Source organism: Cavia porcellus, unplaced genomic scaffold (genome assembly GCF_034190915.1).
Source record: "Cavia porcellus strain 051 isolate PalLab524CR breed Dunkin Hartley unplaced genomic scaffold, mCavPor4.1 scaffold_19, whole genome shotgun sequence".
NCBI classification, from domain to species: domain Eukaryota; kingdom Metazoa; phylum Chordata; class Mammalia; order Rodentia; family Caviidae; genus Cavia; species Cavia porcellus.
The window spans coordinates 15,756,108-15,775,530 of NW_026947502.1; the positions used below are offsets into that span (position 1 = coordinate 15,756,108).

Consider the following 19,423-nt stretch of genomic DNA (forward strand, 5'->3'; position numbering starts at 1 on the left):
TTAAATTATGTACCTGTTGCTGAATGATAGAATCTCCTCCCCCCCCCCCAAGTCCTTGATTACTGGATATGCCCAAATATATATCATCAATGGATAAATGGTACTGAAATTATTTCTAATTTCCCCATTAGCAAAACAAGAAAAATTTCACCTCCATACCAAAGTTCCCATAATTGTGCGTTATATAGTAAAATTCCTAATGGAATTTTGGGAGCTGAATTTAGGATTGTCAAGTTTTTATTGCCCCAATAAAAGGCCCTGAAAAAAGCGACATGAATATAACAAAGCCACTTTCAGTCTCATTATGTTTTGTTCTGATAAAACATCAGGAGGGATGTGATCTTAGAATGAATGATGGACCATAAGTGAATTAAATTTAATGCTATGAAAAATATATTACATTGTCTGTAGTCTCATTTTGCTGCAGTTGCCTTGTAGGTAAAAAAAAAAAAAAATGGTGCTATTTCCTACAAACACATTTATCCAGATCTTGGTGAAAGGCGGCTGGAATCTGACACCTGCCCTTACTCTGTCCCCAGGGGACTTCCCAATCTTATTTGAAAAGTCTGAGGCTCCCGGGGCTCTTTTGGGCAATATTCTCACCTTCAAGTTTTCATTTTCCCCCCTGGAGGTATTTAGGCATGTGAAGTCCAGCTTTGAGTGATGCATAGAAGGAGCAGTCTTAGAATGAACACTTCTAATATGTCACTCTCTGTGCTTAATGCCTACCTATATTTTAATTCACAAGCAGAGGCAAAGAGAAGTATTTGGTCTCCCTTTAATAAACGAAGAAACTGTGCTTCGGAAGGTAGAGCAACTTGTCTGAGCTCACAGCACTGCTACATGGTGATATTAGAATTGGAGCCTACATTTGCCTGACTTTGAAGTCATCTGGGATCCCACAGGCATGCAAGATAATTAGGGAATAAACCAACTAAGAGCATCCCGCTTTTATAACCATTGGACATATGGACAAGTGGAGCTTTGCAGCAAGTTACATGGGCTGGGTCCAAAGCTTAGAGGACAACCAGAAGGACACACTCAGGAAAACAGAGCCTCAGAGCTTCTGGCTTAACTTTAGTTCTTTCTTTCCATGTACACATAAGCTATATCTGGCATAGTATATTAAGCATATAAACTATATGTGATGTAGTATATTGAGTAGTGTGGAAGGCGTTAGGGCTGCAGGGGGAAACAGAAACAGATGTGAGAGGCAAGACACCATCAAACAGGAGTTGAATCTTGAGCTGGCACTACAGGGGTGGGAAAGTGAGAGGTCCTGCCCAGTGTCCCAGAAACACAATGTAACAAGGCCACTCCTCCCATCCCCTGCACGTTTGCGTCCCACTCCGACCGGATGTTCACCTCCTGCCATGCAATGAAAGGCAGGGTTTCATCAGGTTAGGTGAGAGCTGTGCACCGCATACTTGTTAATGGAGAAGAGACGATGACATTCAATTCATTTCATTATCTTCACAGATTCAGATCCTTCCCAGAGCCCCATCTCGCTTCCCTCTCTGGTGAAACTTCCAAAGGTTGCTCTGTTGCCAGGCTTCTGTCCTGACTGTATTTGTTCTGAAGATCGACAGAAGAGGTGAAATGTATGTTCTTACATAAGGTGCAGTGCGGAGCACCTGGAACTGAGGCAGGGTCCACATTTCACAAGTGTAGCACCATCCACAAGGCCCACACAATTGGTCTATTAAATTAAATGACTGCGGTCTCCACCTGTGCATGTAATCGCCACATAGGCTGGGCTGCTTTACAGCCAACAGCCCGCAGGTGTGCAAATAAGTGCTCATAGTCTGCACCAGATGTCAGGGCCTAATTAAAATATAGAATGAAAGTGCTCTTCCCTAGGTACTGAGTAGGCAGTGCTTCTGGGCTGGGCTTCTTGAGACAGGAAATGGCAAAGCCCAAAAATGTAATTCTAATTGTAAAAGTGAATGCTGCATCCAAGCCACCTCCTGAGATCCATTTAGCAAGGAGTGGACAGTAGAAAATAAACTGTCTCTTTCTTATGTTCAGTATCATTTTCAGGTGACTGCCATGATGCGGTTAGGACTGCTGCATTACAGACCAGAAGCAGGCTCGGAGCTAGGGATCCTAGCCTGATGACTGAGGTGCTGGAGTCAGACTGCTCCGATGATGAGCAGGCTGGCCCACTCATTGTTTTGACCTAGGAGGCAGCCATGGCAGCTGAATTCGCAGTGGAGCTCTAAGGGTTTAAAAGAACAGCTGAAGAATTGTCAGTCAGCTAACCAATATACAAGGAGCTGCATTTTTATAGCCAAATGGAACCCAAGAATAGGATGATGATAAATATTTATAATCACTTAAGTACTCTCTAAAGCCTCCTCAAGCCTTTATCCTCCTGTGTATTCATTCTCTCCCTCCTCTCTCTTTCTCTCCTTCTTCCTCTTTCCCTCTCTCCCTCTCCCTGTGTCTCTGGATGTGCATTCATGTCATACTTATTTTGCATTTGTCTTTCCTCACTCTCTTCTCACTCTTCCCTCCTCACTGGCCTACTCACTGCCCCCCACCTCCCCTTGCATTAGTGAAAAACATAGTCTTGGAATCACAATAGTTTGAGTGTGAGGGCTGGCCCTGGCATATTTTCATTTAGTTTTAACTAAGCACATTTTCTTCCCCTATTCCTTAGATTTAAAAATCACATTAATTCAATTCCAAGGTACTTTCTCAAAAAAACCCCCACAAAATTATATAGAATATGAGTTCTTCTTCATTTACTGTCTCAGAGACCTCAAACAATACTGTTTTTTATTTATTGTGGGTCTTTTCCTCCTTGCTGTGGCACTGCCCATATGGTACATGTGGTAACTGGTCAATACACTTTTGTATTTAACAGCTAAGCATGCATTTTAACATGATCTTAGAATGAATGAAACTAGCCCTTCAAAACCATGATTGCATGGATAACAAAAAAGTCCATTTAAAAAAATACTGAGAAAATCAGAGAAGAGACAGTCTGGGTGCAGATCATGAAATTATTACTTAAATGCCTGAAGTTTTAGAAAGAGCCAGTATTTACATACTCACTTTAAATGGGGTGAAAGAAATACTGGATAAATACTTCACTGCAATCAATCCTTTTTGTTACTATCCTAGTGTCTGAGCTCTGATCAGTTAATAAGCTTACTGATGTAGATAGAACTGGGATCGAATCATGGCTCCAATCCCTATGTTTTGGAAGCCCCAAACCTTCAATTATACCACTGAGTCCTCAGAAGGACACGTATATATGTACATGGTAAGCTTACAAGAAATGACAGCTTGATCACTTCTGTAAAACACAGCCTTATGCTCTCAACTCAGGCCTACAAGGCAAACAATCACTTCTTCCTTTTGCAGCCATGAGACACACATAAAAAGGTTAAGTAACTTACTGCCATAGTTGAGGGAGGATAGCACTATTCTTAAGTGTGATTGATAATATAGTACATTAGCATGCATAATCCTCATCTGTGCTATGTAATTCTCATTCTTGCTGTGTACTGGGCTGTTCTACACATGGGGCATGCTTATAAAACAATGGGATAATCTTTAAAGAATTAGTTTAACAACTATGCATAAAAAGTCAGTCACTCATTTTTCTATCCCATATTTTTTACAAATACATGGACTTGGGTTTATTGCTTACAGTTAAGATGCATTACATGTCTTGATGTACATACGCATAGTGAGGTGCTACTATAGTCAAGCAAATACATGCATCAGTTCACATAGTTACCTTTACATACGGGTGTGGTAGGAATACCTAAATCTTAGGAAATTTAATACTATACAGTATTATCAACTATAGTCTTTATGTTGTCCATTTGCTCTGCCCCATCTTGCTTTGTAGCCAGAGTAGATGAGGAAAGGAATCTGTGGTGGGAAGAATCCAAGATTATCCCCACGATTCCTGTCCTTTCACATTATTGTTCTAGGTACTGTGGGGACAAGTTTACGAGATGGATGTAAGGTCCCAATTCAGCTGACCATAAGGTCAAGTGGTTAATCTGGAAGAGTCTGACTAACATGGCGAGCCCATCCCAGGACTGTTCCTAGCAAGGAAGGTTTGAAGCATGAGAAAGATTGTTCCATCTCTGGCATTGCAGATGGAAGGATGGACAGACGGATATACCTAGATGGCAAAAATTGCCAATGGCCTCTAGAGAATATTCCCAGCTCTAACAGCAAGGAAATGAGAACTTTGATTGGTAAAACTATGAGGACCAAAGCTTGGCCAACAACGTGAAAAGACTCAGAAGTACATGCTTCCCAGATCCTCTGAAAAGGATCATTCCAGTGGGTGAACTGATTTTAGCCTTGTAAGACCCTGAGCAGAGAACTCAATCATGCCTTCATGGACTTTCGGACTATAGAAACTGTGACTTAATCAATGGGTACTGCTTTAAACCGTGAAGGTTACGGTAATTTGTCAGATGTACTAGAAAGCTAACATGGTATCTAAAGCCCTAAAAGGCTAATGTTATATAACTATAATATTATTATGTGTAAAAGTACTCAACTGAATCATTTAGCTTTTTCAGTTGTAGACTTGAATAAATTTTACTGCTATAAAAACCAAGTCCACAGTTTAATAATAATAATATCTAACATTTAATGAACCATTTTGATGCATTCATTTTTTAAGTGCTGTATGCACATTAAATCATGTAGTCTTCATGACTTTGTGAAGTGGGCACACATTATGATCTTTATTTTAGAACAAAGAAGAGTAGAACATAGGGAAGTTTTGAGAGCAATGAAAATGCTATTACTTAAAGGAAAAGTCACTGCCAACAGCTATGGAACTTCTTGCAAATAATTTTTCCTCCCCAGTAAAGGTAGGATTCTTCTATCTGATGTTTTATGTGTCTTTAGGCTCCTCTTGGACAGGTATCCTCCCCCCCACAAGCTTGTATCTCCTCATCCCTATGATGGCAATAAACAAAAGCAATCAATAAAAATAAATCAAGTTAATTAACGTCTCAAATGTTTATCATTTTGTCGTGATAAAGTTAAAAATTTATTCTTAGTGGTTTTGAAATGTACAGAACATTATTCTATTAATATGGATGTGTAATAAATCTTAAAAAAGCTTTCTCTTCCTGCCTAGTTGAGTAACTGTAGTGTACCCTTTGATCAGCATCTCCTCATTCCCTCTACTCCTTCTAGCATTATACTACTTTTTACCATTCTACTCTGTCCATTTCCCCCTCCTCTCCTCCTCCTCTTCTTTCTCCTTCCTCCCTTCTTTCAGTACTGGGAAGTGAACCCAGGGTCTCCACATTGTGCCATATTCTTGAATTTTTAATTTTGAGACAAGGTCTTGCCGAGTTGCCCACACTATTCTTGAACTTCTGATCCTCCTGCCTCAGGCTCCCAGAGTTCTAACATTATGAGCTTGCCACACACCAAGTTCTCTGCTTCTTTTCAGTTTGATTGTTTCAACTCCTACATAATAAATGAGAACATGAGGTATTTTCTGTGTCTGGCTTAATTCATTTAGCACACAAAGGGTAATTGAAATATCCAATGAAGGTTTAAAAAACAGAATGTGCTACAGTAAAAGACTACCCCCAGAACTTGGATACTTATCCCATGATTCTTGCCACTTTCTGAGGCCGTTTTGGAAGTCCTCGTTTGTGTCTATAAGAGGTGTGATAAAAAAAATAAGGTGAATGCTGCTACTGAGTACCATGCAATGGAAAGGAAGCCTTGTAAATCCATTGCAGTGTGGCCTCTTCCAACTTAGTCATCAGATTTGGCACTGTGCAGCTTCTGGCTCCTTTCAACATCAAAATGACCATGAAAGGTAAACATTGTTAATTCAGGACATTGAAGTAGCTACTACAGTGCAATCAAAAGTACTCACTCAAGATGATTTTTAGAACTACTTCAGAAAGTGTAAGGAGAACGGGATAAATATCTTTGAAGAAAGGGGGAATATTTTTAAAGGGATTAGTGATGATGATCTCTTACGGTGATACATTTCTTAATAATTTAACTATCACCATATTTTTTATCATACCACGTAATGTCCTTCTATTCCATCTATGTTGTAAGAAAATGATGTGGATTTTTCAAAACTGAGTAGTATTGCATTGCTTATCAATCTATTTCCCTGTCTCACAGTTTATTTGTCCATTTGTTGATGAACACTTAGACTAATTCCATAAATCGACTAGTATGAATAGTTCAGCACTGAACAAGGGAGTGCAGGTATATGTCTTTGAGATTCCGGTTTCAAATTTCAAATCTAGAAGTGAGATTTCTGGGTCATGTTTGCAGCTTGATGAACCTTTATGCTGTTTTCCATCATGGCTACACTGTGGTACCCCAGTTCTCAAATTTCATTGTTTCCATGATTCTGGTTGTAAACTGAATTGCATGTGAATTAACAAATTTCCTTATAAGGCCCACACTGAGCCTAGACATTGAATTTGATTTTGTTCTCATCCGATTCATTTTGCATCCACAATCATGGAAAGAAATAAGTTTGTGAACTGAGGTACATTTCTACTAATTGAGAATAACTGAGAATTTCCCTTTTCCACAAGCCCTGCCTAATAGCAACCTCAGGTTATGACTGCAATGTACACTCTTCTTGGTGAGGTCGTGGGATAGGTTTACTCTTCTGATCTTTTTATTTCCTCTCGGTACTGGAGTATCATATTGTGTCTGGGGGTCATGTCTTTGGGATGTGACTGGGATGCTGAGGTTGTGGTCTTGAGTCCTAAAATGTCAGCACTCTGTGAGTAATGCAGCAAAGCTTTAACACTCAGACAGATACCAAGTCCCTGGGCCTGCCATTCTCACTCAACACCACAGGATAAGTCTAGAGGGAGAAATCTGTTGGTGGCTCTAAACAGTTGCTAAAACATGAAGATTGTCTGGTCTACAGTTAAGACAAATGCTTCTGTCCTCTTAATTTTGTTGTGCTGATTCACTGAGAAAGTTATTAGACTGGAAATCAGAAAAACCAGTGTGCATATTTTCTGTCCTTGTTATTACTATTATTTGATAACAAGCGCTGTTCTGTGGACTGCAAATTTCTCAGAGCTCTCTAGAGCTCAGATCAGTGTCTCCTCAACATCACCCTAATGATTGTTACTAATCTGATTGCTTAAGAATCACCCGAGGAACTTTGAAAAATACAGAAGCTTGGTTCCTAGACTCAGATTTGGAATACTATTTGTAGTTTTGGTGAATAGAAGCACCAAACTTTAGCCCTCAAAAGATTTTATAATTAGTTATCAAAGGAATGGGATAAGAAAGCATGGAACAGGTTGCATAGGCACAAAGTCTGGGTTGCAGCCATTTTTGGGGAACATGTCCTGTGAGTGTAATGCTCAACCAGATTTAAGAGCCTGTGGATGAGATTTCTGCGGTCATTTCCAGTTCTATTAAAATGATCCTACTACACTACTACCAAGAATGCTCCTTCATTCAATGAAATACAATCTGTTGAGTACATTCATGCATCCTCTGCTAAGTCTGCTGAATAATTATAAACTTGGAATAAGTCATCTTTTTTTAGTGTCACACAGCTAGAAAGTGGCAGATCTAGGCCCCGAACCCCATTCTCCCCGACTCTTGCCCATTCTGCTATTGTTTATTCTTCAGCAGTGTGTGCCAAATTCTGGATGGGAGAGTTTCAGGACACCACTTTTGCTCCAGCAAGTAGGTCACAAAATGTCCCTAATTCATGCAGCCTGACCTCCCGGCTCTTTTGGTATACAATTGTAGAATCTATCCAGGTTGAAGCATACTGTTTACATTAGCAAAAATGAAAGCTACTTTACAACACAGAAATATAGTGGTTCTGAAGGCTGTTAGGCTATTTGCCATTATAAAGACACATATGCGCTTTTATGGAATTATCATAGGTCAAACATTTTCTCCTCTTTTCATTCAGATATAGACTCTCTGGGTAGTGTTTTCCTCTGCAGGTGGAAAAATGCAGCAGACTTGCCTAAAGGGCTGTAATTGAGGATGATGTTTTTCTCTGCTGTGGTTCATTAGCAATGTCGCAGTAGAACCCCAGGAAGTACACATACAAAGTTAATGACACTGGTCTTCAGTTCTGCCCTGTAGGAAGAGTGACCCAAAGGCTCAGCAATGTAATGACAGCTAATGAGGTCTGAGTGCTTCTTCGCCTGTACTGGCTGTGAAAGGCCCTGCAAGCATGCTCACTTTTCCCCTGGAGGAGAAGCTCAACTCCAAATGTGCAGTAGGAGCAGAGATATCAGAGTTCTGGTTTTCTTTCTTCTACCAGGTTGCTGCATGTCTGTAGGCAGATCTCTATCTGCCTGGCTATTCCACATGTGTAAAATGAGTGTACTGTGAGACTTCAAAGAGATACCCTATCTGTAAAGCATAGCTCTATTAACTGTGCCCCACCTCTTCAGCACAGTCCTGGGCCATTCTTTGTTTTCCTGAGAAGATTGTCTACCTTAGCAAGCAGGCAGGAGAGTCAGTCCACAAAAAACTTGTTTAGATTGCTTAATTTCAGGTTGGGGACCAAAATGCAAATCTAAGCTGTGTTTTTTTGCTAGGTGTTCAATTTTATAAGTAATACACACCTAAATTCAGGCTCCATCTGTGTCTGCTTTTTTCTTTTTGTGGAGGGCAAAGGCCTCCTTTGTTTTCTGCAGGAAGCCTCCCTTCTCTGTCCTGCTTTTACTCACAGTCAACAATCTCACAGTGTCTCAGGGTTGTATAGCCCTCCTCTCTCAGCTAGGAACTGTGAGCCATGAATAGAGCTAGCCTATGGGAGGCAATTATGCTGCTGGCATCTTACTTTGTGCTGGCATCACTAGCTCTCTGGACCTACCAGGCACCTGTAGAGATTCAGATGCATCTTCTGAATCAGGGCAGCAGAAGTGAAGTTTGTTACCTCCTCTGAACACAGCCCTTTCTGTGAGGTAGAGCAGCATGCAGAAGTCATAGGCCATGTTTGCAATTATCTGTCAGACTCAGGGCCTTTGTCTTGGTTGGGTAGTCCCAGGCCATATGTGTATGCATTTTGTAAAAACAAAACACAAACAGATAATAACAAAAAACCCATGCCAGGGGGCTAGAAGGAGCCAGTATCTACCACTGGTAGACCTCACACCAAGCTTATGCAGAGATATTTGAAAGTACAATTAAGCAAAGTTTGGGAATGCAGATTTAATCAGTGTAAGTCTTGCTGCCTGATTTTAATTTGATACTTTCTTGATTTCTTGGTTTTTATAGTTTAATGTCACTTCCGGTATTGTTTAACCTCTGAGGTTTACTAGGGAGCTTAAAGGATAAAATATGGGACATATTTTGGTTTTGTTCTAACTCCAGTCCCAGTTGCCATGCTATGTGTCTCATAAAGACTGCGGGAGAAAATAGGCACTCAAAGGTAGCCTATGCTACGGCTGTGGTTGTTATTATATGGGTTTTTTTTCTGTGCCACTTAATGCAAGAGAAATACTCAGTCAGCCCAGTCAGCTCCATGCTTCTAACACTTGAAAAATGCACACTTGAAAAATCCATACTTGAAAAAATTTTCCTGGTCAGCACCCAAGGCTAAAGTTTCAATGTGTGTGTTTGTCACCATGGCCAGAAGGCTATATGTTCTAGAAGGCATTTCAATTGGGCAGCTGTTAATTACTCCTGCTGACAGCCAGCCAGAAGGCAAGAAGAAGAACAAATTTCCACATGCGTGACCTCTAAGTCATCTCACAGGACAGGGGTCAAACTAAAGGCAAGTACCTGAGCCAGAACTCATGCCCTTAAACACAAAGACTGGGAAAGCTTGAGCTGATGGGATCTGCGGGGTCATCCAGTCCACAGAACAGAGCAGCAGGCAGAAAGAGGATTCAGAGCTGGAAAGGGCCTGTGCTGCAGGGCATGCTTGGATACTCCTGCACAGGGGCCTGTGGCCTGTGTCTGGCCGCATCCACTTCTCTCGCCTTTTCTGGGGATTGTGTCTTGGTTTGGAAACCACCAAAACAAGTTTGCCCCACCATCTCATGTTGCTGCCACTGCTCAAGGACACATGTGCCATTTTGGATAAAAGCTGGCAAAATTTTTATAACTGTTTCCCTCAAGTACATTGAGAAATCCAAAGATGGAAAATGGAAATTTAATTTCTCTAACCTTCCAGGAAAGTTGCGTATTTTCTCACTTAGTAGTCTGCGGGGGCGGGGTGTGTTCAACTAAGGAGCAAAGTATTGGAATAAGGGGAGATGCGCAGGGCGTTCATATGTCCATTACCTAAGGTTGCTCCCCTAGGCTGGTCCCATCAATGACTATGAGACTCACGTGACTTAAAAAAAATCATGGACATTAACAATTTCCAAAAACCATTCTCTAAAGGATATATTTACTGCAGAATTATATGTCAATCTAAATATTCATCAATAGAGGACTGATTGTATAAATATTGCACACTCTGAGACAGAGTCACATGGCTATTAAGCGAGTAGGTGAAGCATTGTATTAATGTAACATCATCTGCGAGAAATAAGTGAATAAAAGCAAGGTACAGAGTGTGGGGGAACTGTTTAAGCTATGAAAAAGAAGACATCTTGATGCTTATGTGTATGGATACAAATTTTCACAGATTGCTTTAGAGGAGGAAGGTGAAGAGTTTTTAAGATGGGTTCTGTAGAGAGCTTAATTTTTACTGAATATCCATAATGTTTTACACCTTTTTATCATAAACACAGATTACCTATATAAAACACACGTTTAAATACTTTAAAACAAATAACGGCTCTTTATAAAATAGAGAGCCTTGCTTGGAAACAGTCCCCGCACTCTATCCTTCAATCAGAGCCACAAGGCAGCACGGAAAGGCATTCTCCGTCCTGCAGTGAGTCTCACAGCTCCAAGGCTTCGGCTGCTCCCGCCCTGCTGGGTCCTTCCTCAAGAGACCTCAGGCCAGGAATAGGAGGAAGCATTGCCCAAACTCTGCTCCTTTAGTTTGTACCCTTGATAGAGCAATACAATACGGAGGAGGCGACAGCCAGGGTTCCCTCTCAAGTTTAGTAAATGGGTGGCAGAAGCTTAAATTCCATTTCCACCCAATGCACTCGATTGTCCACTGGGGAGTCATGGGCCAGCGGCTGTCACAGATGGACAGCATCAGCTCAGTAGGCTCGAAAGTGTGAATGACCTCAGGAGAGGGCAAGACAACCCATTGTTATGTAAATAAAAGAACTTCTATTTGTAATCACTTTCATTCAAAAAGTACGTTTAGTACACATTTACAGTTTAAGATGCACTTTATAAATACGTATGCACATAATATATATTCTGAACAGCTTTGCTAAGGCAAGGCACTGACTGTGACAATATTTCGAAGACTTGTGTTTTCTGTCTGTGTTATTCTGTAAAGTGAAAACTATTTTATAGAATAACTCTAAAGAGGAATGAAGTATAGGGGTAATCATATCAACTTTAAAGGTAAAGTTAGGCGGACCCATGTCTAAGTCCCAGCTCTACTTTGATTAGCTGTGTCAGTCGAAAACTGTTCTTTTACTCTGCCTGATTCATCACTTGTAAAAATGAGATAATGATAGCATGCACCATAGGGGTCATGGTGAAGATAATAGGGAATAAACTCAGTGTGGCAGGGAGCTTGTAGAATGGCACCCCCAAATTTCTACCGCCTAGGACTCAAGCCAATGTGTCAGCCTGGTCCCTTGGGTGGACACAGTGACTTACATCCAATGCACACCTTAAGCAATAATGATGAGATGTCTTCCCATCTTTAGTTACAAAAGACTAAGGCTTCTCTCTTCCTCAGGTTTGATCTCAATGCTCTTGCATATAAGGGAGAAGAAGACCTGGCAGGTGTTGAGGACAGAGTCTGGACAATGGTCAGTGAGGAACTGAGACCTCAGTGCCACAGTCCATGAGGAACTGAATGTGACTTGTAATCATGAGAGTGAGGTTGGGAATGGATTCTTTCCTAGCTAAGCAGGAAGGGAGAGGGAGATGGAAAATGAGGGGGAGGGAGAGGAGGAGGGAGACAGAAAGTGGGAGGGGGTAGGGGAGAGGAAGGAAAGAGGGAGGGGAGAGGAAGCGATAGGGAGGGGGAAGGGGAAGGGGGAGGGGCAGGGATCACAGTCTCAGCTGATATTTCCCTTATGTCCTTGAGAAACCCTGAGACAGAGAAGAGAGGTTAGCTGCTCAAAGATTCTTGCCCACAGCAATGATGAAATAAGAAAAATTATTCTCTTCAATAGCCACATTATAGGCACCTTGCTATATAGTAATAAACAGATAACTAATATAGCATGAACACAGGACACATAGGGGTTTACTATCTACTAGTATGAAATTGGTATGTCATTATACAGCAGACGTGTGTTCACGTCCTCCTGTATACATGATGGCTATCACTGATTGCAAAATATTTTTACCTTTTCAGGACTATTTATTTTAATTGGCAAACTAAAATAGTATATTATTACCATGCATACTATGCTGTTTTGAAATATGTATACATTTTGGAAGGGCTCAGTAAAGCTAATGAGCATATGCATTGTCTTACTGGAATTTTTGAGAGTAACTATAAATTTGATGCTTCAAGTTTACTGTTAATGATTTTCCATTTTGTTAACTACAGTCACTGTGTTGTACAACACATCTCTTGAACCCAGTCTTCCTCTAACTGAACTCTGTCCTTTGACTGACATTTCCCCCAGACTCCTACATTCCCAGTAACCACCATTCCACACTTGGCTTCTGTGAGCTCACCAGTGTAGTCTCCACATCTAAGTGAGATCATACAGTATTATTGTTCTGTTCCTATCTTATTTCACACAACATATTGTCCTTATAAATGACTGGATGCTCTTTTTAAAGGACAAATAGTACTCCACTGCACACACATATGCATGCATGAGAGCCCATACACTCACACACACACCCTGTTTTCTTTGTCCGCTTCCTGATGATGGACACTGAGGCTGATTCCATGTCTTGGTACCTGGGGATAGCGCTGCAGTGGACATGGAGGTGCTGCTGTCTCTGACACTTGAATATGTTTCCTTAGAAAGGGAATTACTGGATTATGCAGTAGTCCTATTTTGAATTTTTTGAGGAACTTGGCTAATGTTATCCATAATGGCTCTACTAATTACCTTCCTACCAACAGTGTTCAAGGGCTTTTACATCCTTGCCAACACTTATCTTTTGTATTTTTGATAACGGTCATTCTAACATGTAGGGTGATACTTCATTGTGGCTTTAATTTGCATTTGTAGGTTCAGAATCCCTCTTAACAGAGAGCTTTAGAAAAGCTATCTGCTGCTGAGATGAAATTTAATTACAACCCATCATTTAATCAATATGTCTTGTCTTTTCATTCATCTTCAAGAGCAATTTCCTCTAACAGGATACCAAGTCTTTTTTCCATGGTAAGAGAGGCATATAACTTACTAGGACAAATCTGTGAGTGTATATAACAGTGGGTGATACCCTATGTTGTCTTGAGAACAGATTGTGCTCTGGGGAAGGGTGACCCAGCGCCTGAGTAAACTGGACCCGTGATGAGGAGACTCACCCAGAAAAGAGACTGGCAATGTCATTTCTCTTTTTTACCATGATTGCGCCATTTTGAGTAAATTCTATTTTGAGCAAAGTAATGAAAGGGAAACTTCTATAAAAGCAATGACATTTTGTAGAGAGTAAATAAATGTTTTTAATAAGAAAACATTTCCTTCAAATCCATATACAAAGCTGTCTTTGTTTAATTCAATAATGGTGGGAGCTGCTGAATAACACATTTATTTACTATTTCTCTTCTTTTGCAATATGCATCATTTTGCCAGTTAAAAGCAAAGATATATTTTGGATATAAGAAGATATCAGAATGAATGATCCCAAGGAACTACCCTTTAGAATCTATAGGATACTAACCAAATACTCAGTGATCTTGAGAAAATATGTATTCTGGCTCTTAGGTCAGTCTCAGGTGGGTCCTGGCTTCTGAGTTTCTAAGGAGCTACTAGGATGCTGTTGTTCAGAGACCTCATTTGAAATGCCTTCAACAATCTCTCTTCCCTTGTCCAGTTGTAAGAAAGATTTCAAAGTCAGTGCTGCTTGGAGTCCAGGAGACTCTGGGACAGTCATTCTGTGATGGGTATAGGAGTGAGTTAGAAAGCTGTAAATAACTCTAAATGGTCTGGGAAAGATTATAGGAATTTAAAAAAAAACTTAGATAAAGCACTCATTTATAGGGTAGGAAATAGCTTTGTAAATATAAAAGGCAAATAAATACCTTTAATGGAAAGAGAGACAGAGAAAGAGAGAGAAAGAGAGAGAGAGAGAGAGAGAGAGCGAGAGAGAGAGAGAGAGAGAGAGCCCTCTTACTTATCCAGTGTGTTTTATAGCAACACAAACTGGCACAACACTATAGAGCCTGTCCATGGATGGATTAAAATTGGTAGAATTTAGAATAAAGTCATATTTCTATGTATAACTTGATTTTGGTTTCCATAGACTTGCAGGACCTCATGTTGTTTAGAAAGCGAAGTAAAATTTTAAAATAAATAAAAAAGATAAAAGGATCCTGGGGATTGGGTAAGAAGATTAGGAAGAGAACAGAATCCTTAGCAACTCCACTTGTTAGGAACCTTTAAATCCCATTCCCTCATGAAAGAGTGTCTGCATAATTTATTCAATTTTTTTACCCCCAAATATATATGCATTGTTATGGAAATATGTTTGGCACTCACTACATACTGATGAATGAAAACAACCCCCAAAACCACAATTTGCTCCCTCACACAGTGAGTTTACAGGGTAACTCAAGGACAGATAGACAGTATTTTACGTAAACACAGAAACATATGCCGACTGCCTGTGTTAACAGCAGATCCCTTATTTTGTTGCTATGCTTTGTCTGCATTTCTTCCTCCTGCCTTTTAACCTTTCCTTTCGGGAGTAGGCCAAGGCCTCACAGGCAGATCCAGGGATTGGGAAAATAAATTGCCATTCACGACTGAGATGCAATACTAATCAACAGTAAAAATAAGCAATGGGCACTCCCATTACGGAGGAAGACTGTCAGAGATGTGCTGTTGAGATTAAAAGGCAGGTTATGAAATAGTTTGTATAAAAGAAACAGGCTCAGGTAGCACTGCTTGTCAGGACGAGTTGGTGTATTTATATGTATCATAAATCCTTGTTACAGATACACATGTGTACTTTTAGATGTAATTTGTTATACAACTCCAGGAAGCGTTCTATCTATACCCACATGTATACACTGTGTCCCAGTCCTCACCAACATTAACTAATAAACTTATGTTGAAGAATATAAAAGTTTAATGTCACACCTCCTTCAGATACTTACAAGAGTAACTGAGAACTTCAAGGCCTAATTCAGAAATTGTTGTGGATTTCTGAATCAGATCAATAAGAGAGATTTGGGGGGCAGGAAACGCCCTTTGCACCAATTAAATCACTTCCTATAATTGTCAACATAGGTGTCCAGCTCACAGGTGACTTTTAAAACTGAGTGGAGACACTGTGAGGAAACGCTGTCTTTACCTGACTGCCCAAATCAATTGCCTTATCTACTAGCAAGGGTTTAGTCGATGCACGGAAGAATAAACTTGGGAGTCATCTTAATGGAATGAACTCCTACAGGTAATTTTTTGGCATCAACTCAAATACTTTAGCTAAGAGAACTAATATTTAGCTTTTCCTGGTGACACCTTCTACACAGGTGGAAGGTTTATTAAGCGCTCAGTATCTGTGGAGTTGTGCATGTCTTTGTGAAGATCTCATACAGATTAGAAAGTCAAATTAGCAATACATATTTAATGCTGCTCTGTAGTTGCTTTTCTTTAAGTTGGCTGCAATGTTTACTCTTTGAGGGGGAGTTTATAATTATGCAAATTGAGAAATAGTCTGCCTAAGCCATAATGATAATGCCTTGGGTTTTATATCCAGAGTTGAAAGTATTTCTATGGACAATATTTCTTTAATCTTACCCATGACTTGAGGAGGGTTATACAGGGCTGGGAGTCTACTTTTTCAGCAGTGGTAGAGCATATGAGAGTTTGGAATTCAGCTACCTAGATAAGTTGCATTTTGAAAGAAACGCTGCTGAGATTTGCATATCACTGTGTAGCACACACTATTGATTTCCTTCACAATAAATATTCATCATGTTTTTCCTTTCTAATAAGTCTAATTTTGTTCACATAGTCACTTTTTTATATGCAACAATGGACATCAGGGGAGGCAGGTCTCATCCCTTTTCCTAAGTAGAGCTTAGAGTAAGTGTTTGGTTTAATCATGGTAGGTTAGGGTTAGGGTCCCATGTCACAGTACTTTGTCACAAAGGTTTGTGACACATTTTAGCAAATATATGTGAGTAGATGTTTGCTGAGGGACTTTTCAGATAAGGAGAGGTGGGAAAGAGATAACCTTCCAAACATATCAGAATTGAAGTCTTGGTAACATTATTGACCTACTCAGTAACCATTCATATAACTGCTCTACTGGAGGATTGCTTGTTACAAGAGTGAACAACTTTTTGAACATTATTATTTAAGCTACTTTCAGTGTCCATTTTCTGTTTCTTGCAGTCAAGAGTATATTTTAAGTGATATACACCTTAACAGCTCCTATGTTGAGTTACAGAATATACGTATACATAATACATATGTACTGTAATACAGAAAAAGTAATTCAGACACTTGGCATCTTTTTTTTTTTTTTGGTTTTTTTCGTTTTTATTGGTACCAGGGATCGAACTCATGACTGCCTGCTTGCAAGGCAGGCACTTATGCCGCAGAGCTAAATCCCCAGCCCGACACTTGGCATCTTATTTACCAGTGAAGTCAGTTGATATTTACAAGAAGGAATTACAGTTTAATATCTTGGCATTGGTAAGGAGTCCGTATCCTACAACCAATGAGTAACAAGAAATACTACTCACCATTCACAACCTTGTTTTTGTTGGAGTAAGAGTTACCAATCAGTCTTGATCCTTCTGTCAGAGCAAGCCTGAAAGACAAAAGAGAGACAATAAATACGAAGTGTAGCATCTCATTTTGGCATCAGGCAGAAATTAAGTATTTTTCTCTTTCCATTCCAGCTGATGATTCCAGCTTTAAATAAACTGCATAAGCCAGACTGGACATTTTCCCGGAAGCTGTTTCATGAAGAGGAGTTTATTCTAATCAGGGAATCAGGTCTACTATTTTATCTGCCACCATCCAGAATACAAATTATGTTCCCTTGAGCCCCAAAATGAATGCTTCATGCTCCATGGAATGCAAACTTGTCCAGCCACTCACTATATTTCGTGTTCTTTGCCACATTGACCGGTTTTGGTATGGGCCTGGGACTTGATTCAGGCCAATGAAAGTCGGCCTTGAAAATGTAGAGAAAGAAAAGTTCTCTTTCTACTGCACGGCATGTTGAGGGCAAATTCCTGGAAGCTGCTGGTAGGCAGCAGTGGTAGGGTAAGAGCAAGGAGCATCGAGACTGCAGTTCTGAGTGAAATGGTAGTCCTGACACCACTCAGGCCTCTAGATTCAGCTATGATTGAATGCTTGAACTTTTCAGTAGTGAGTCAACATATACCTTCATGCTCAAGTTATTTACTTTTTCTAAAGCCTGTTAGATTTTTGTCTCTCTCTTTCACAAATTCTCATCTATACAGGAGATAGGGCAAACATCTTAATTCTCACTTTGCAGAGTATGAAATGGAAGCTCAGGAAGGTTAGAGGGTGGAGGTCCAGGTCCCTAGCTGAAGGGTACCTTTCTACCAAATTCCTCTTTGCTGACTCATTACAGTAATACAAAGCACTGATGAATGAAATGCAGTCTTTGCTGACTTTAAAACATCACTCTCTTGGCAGAAAACAGAGCACTCTTCACAGAGATACGGAGAGAGATCATCTAAATTATTTTAACAAGGCAAAGATCATACAAACGCATGCATACACACTCACACTCACATACTAAAAGGATACACTCTCTGCTTTTGAACTGAGCAAGTCCCCCAGAGGGTCTGCTCTGCTGAAGCTGGCTTGGGTGACAGCCCTCGCTCCCCAGAGGACTGTTACCCTAAGCCTACAATCAGCTGTGGGTTCCTTAGTCCCACCCCTGACTCGGTGGTCTCCAGATCAGCCCTTTCTCTGCTGAATGGGGACTGGACTGATCACAAGCAAGCTCTTTACCCAGTGGACTTATTGGCCAGTGTCAATGAGTCTCTACTTAAACACTGAAAACATTCACATGAAAAGTTAGATTCCAGACCTTTTAAGAAAAGCTGAGGCCAGCTGCAACACTATCTGCATTCACCCATGGCAATGTTGGGTGAGTCTGAGCAGTGTCTGCATCCTTTAAATGGAGCACATTTCCTTCACTTTCCACGGTTCCCAGCTGGCTGCTTCTGGAGTTCCGCCACCTGCCTGGCTGCTGTAAGCATGTGTGCTTTCAGCCCCTGCCTCAATTTTCCTAGCATCTACTTGGGTTAACTCAATTGCAATGCCACTTTGGCCTCCAGTGGCTGTGTCTGGAAGCAGCTAGGTTCCCACCCCAGCCTCCAGTCCCTTCACAAAGAAAATGGCACTACTGTGAGGTTTGATTTTCTTATGTTTGCTGAATTCTCTGCAGAAGACAGTAATTCATTTAATTCAGAAAAAAAAGTTTAAAAATGCTCTTATGAATAATGAATCTGCTGTATGTCTTTCCAGGGGCAGGGACAGGAGAGAGACTTGTGGTATAATTAACTAGGCGATGGAGGGGACCACTCTGTGATCTTTTACAAGTTACTTTCTTCTGATGACTTCAGTTTCCCTGTGTATTAAATAAAGAAATTGTGTTATGTCAGAAGTTATAAACTGGTAATGCACAGGATACATCCAATAAATAATTGATCTATGCATGTATCTTTCTTCCTTTTGATTAGATGCAATAGCTTAAAAATATTTCAACTAATAATCCAGTTTACAGAGTTTTCAGAACTATCCAGCAACGATCAGTAATGGTCCAGAGTTCCTGAGTGGAAACAGTGGGGTTTGTGGCTCACTCCACTCCACCTCCACTTCACACAGCCTTGTCACTTGCCCTTGACTCCCCACGAACATCTGCTCTTACCACTAATTATGAGATGACCTCTGGAGACTCATTCCATGAGTTAAGTGTTAGAGATGACCTGGGGGAGAGAACAATATTCTGAGCAAAAATGACACTAGGTTGCCCCAGGAAACCTGACGAAATTGTATCTCCTCTTCACTTGGTCTAGAGTTGAAGCATCAAGATGTCCATACTTTTGCGAAGGGCCTACGACATGGTTAAATCTGAAAAGGCAATAGCCTGGCTTTGAAAATTGCAGAATGTTCTTCCGTTGGGGTTGCTAGCTGATTCTCTAAGTAATTTGCAATTCAAGTGTCTCTTT

At 40.4% G+C, this 19,423-nt stretch overlaps 1 protein-coding gene across 2 annotated transcripts in view; it reads right to left on the reverse strand.

The window, feature by feature from the left end:
- The window catches only part of Atp10b (ATPase phospholipid transporting 10B (putative)), a 306,922-nt gene that overhangs the window by 171,501 nt on the left and 115,998 nt on the right, over window positions 1-19,423 (reverse strand). For both annotated transcript variants that reach the window (XM_063230738.1, XM_003473343.4), the window contains one exon: window positions 16,952-17,019. The gene's annotated coding sequence lies outside the window, so the exon portion shown is untranslated. The remainder of the gene's footprint in view (window positions 1-16,951; window positions 17,020-19,423) is intronic.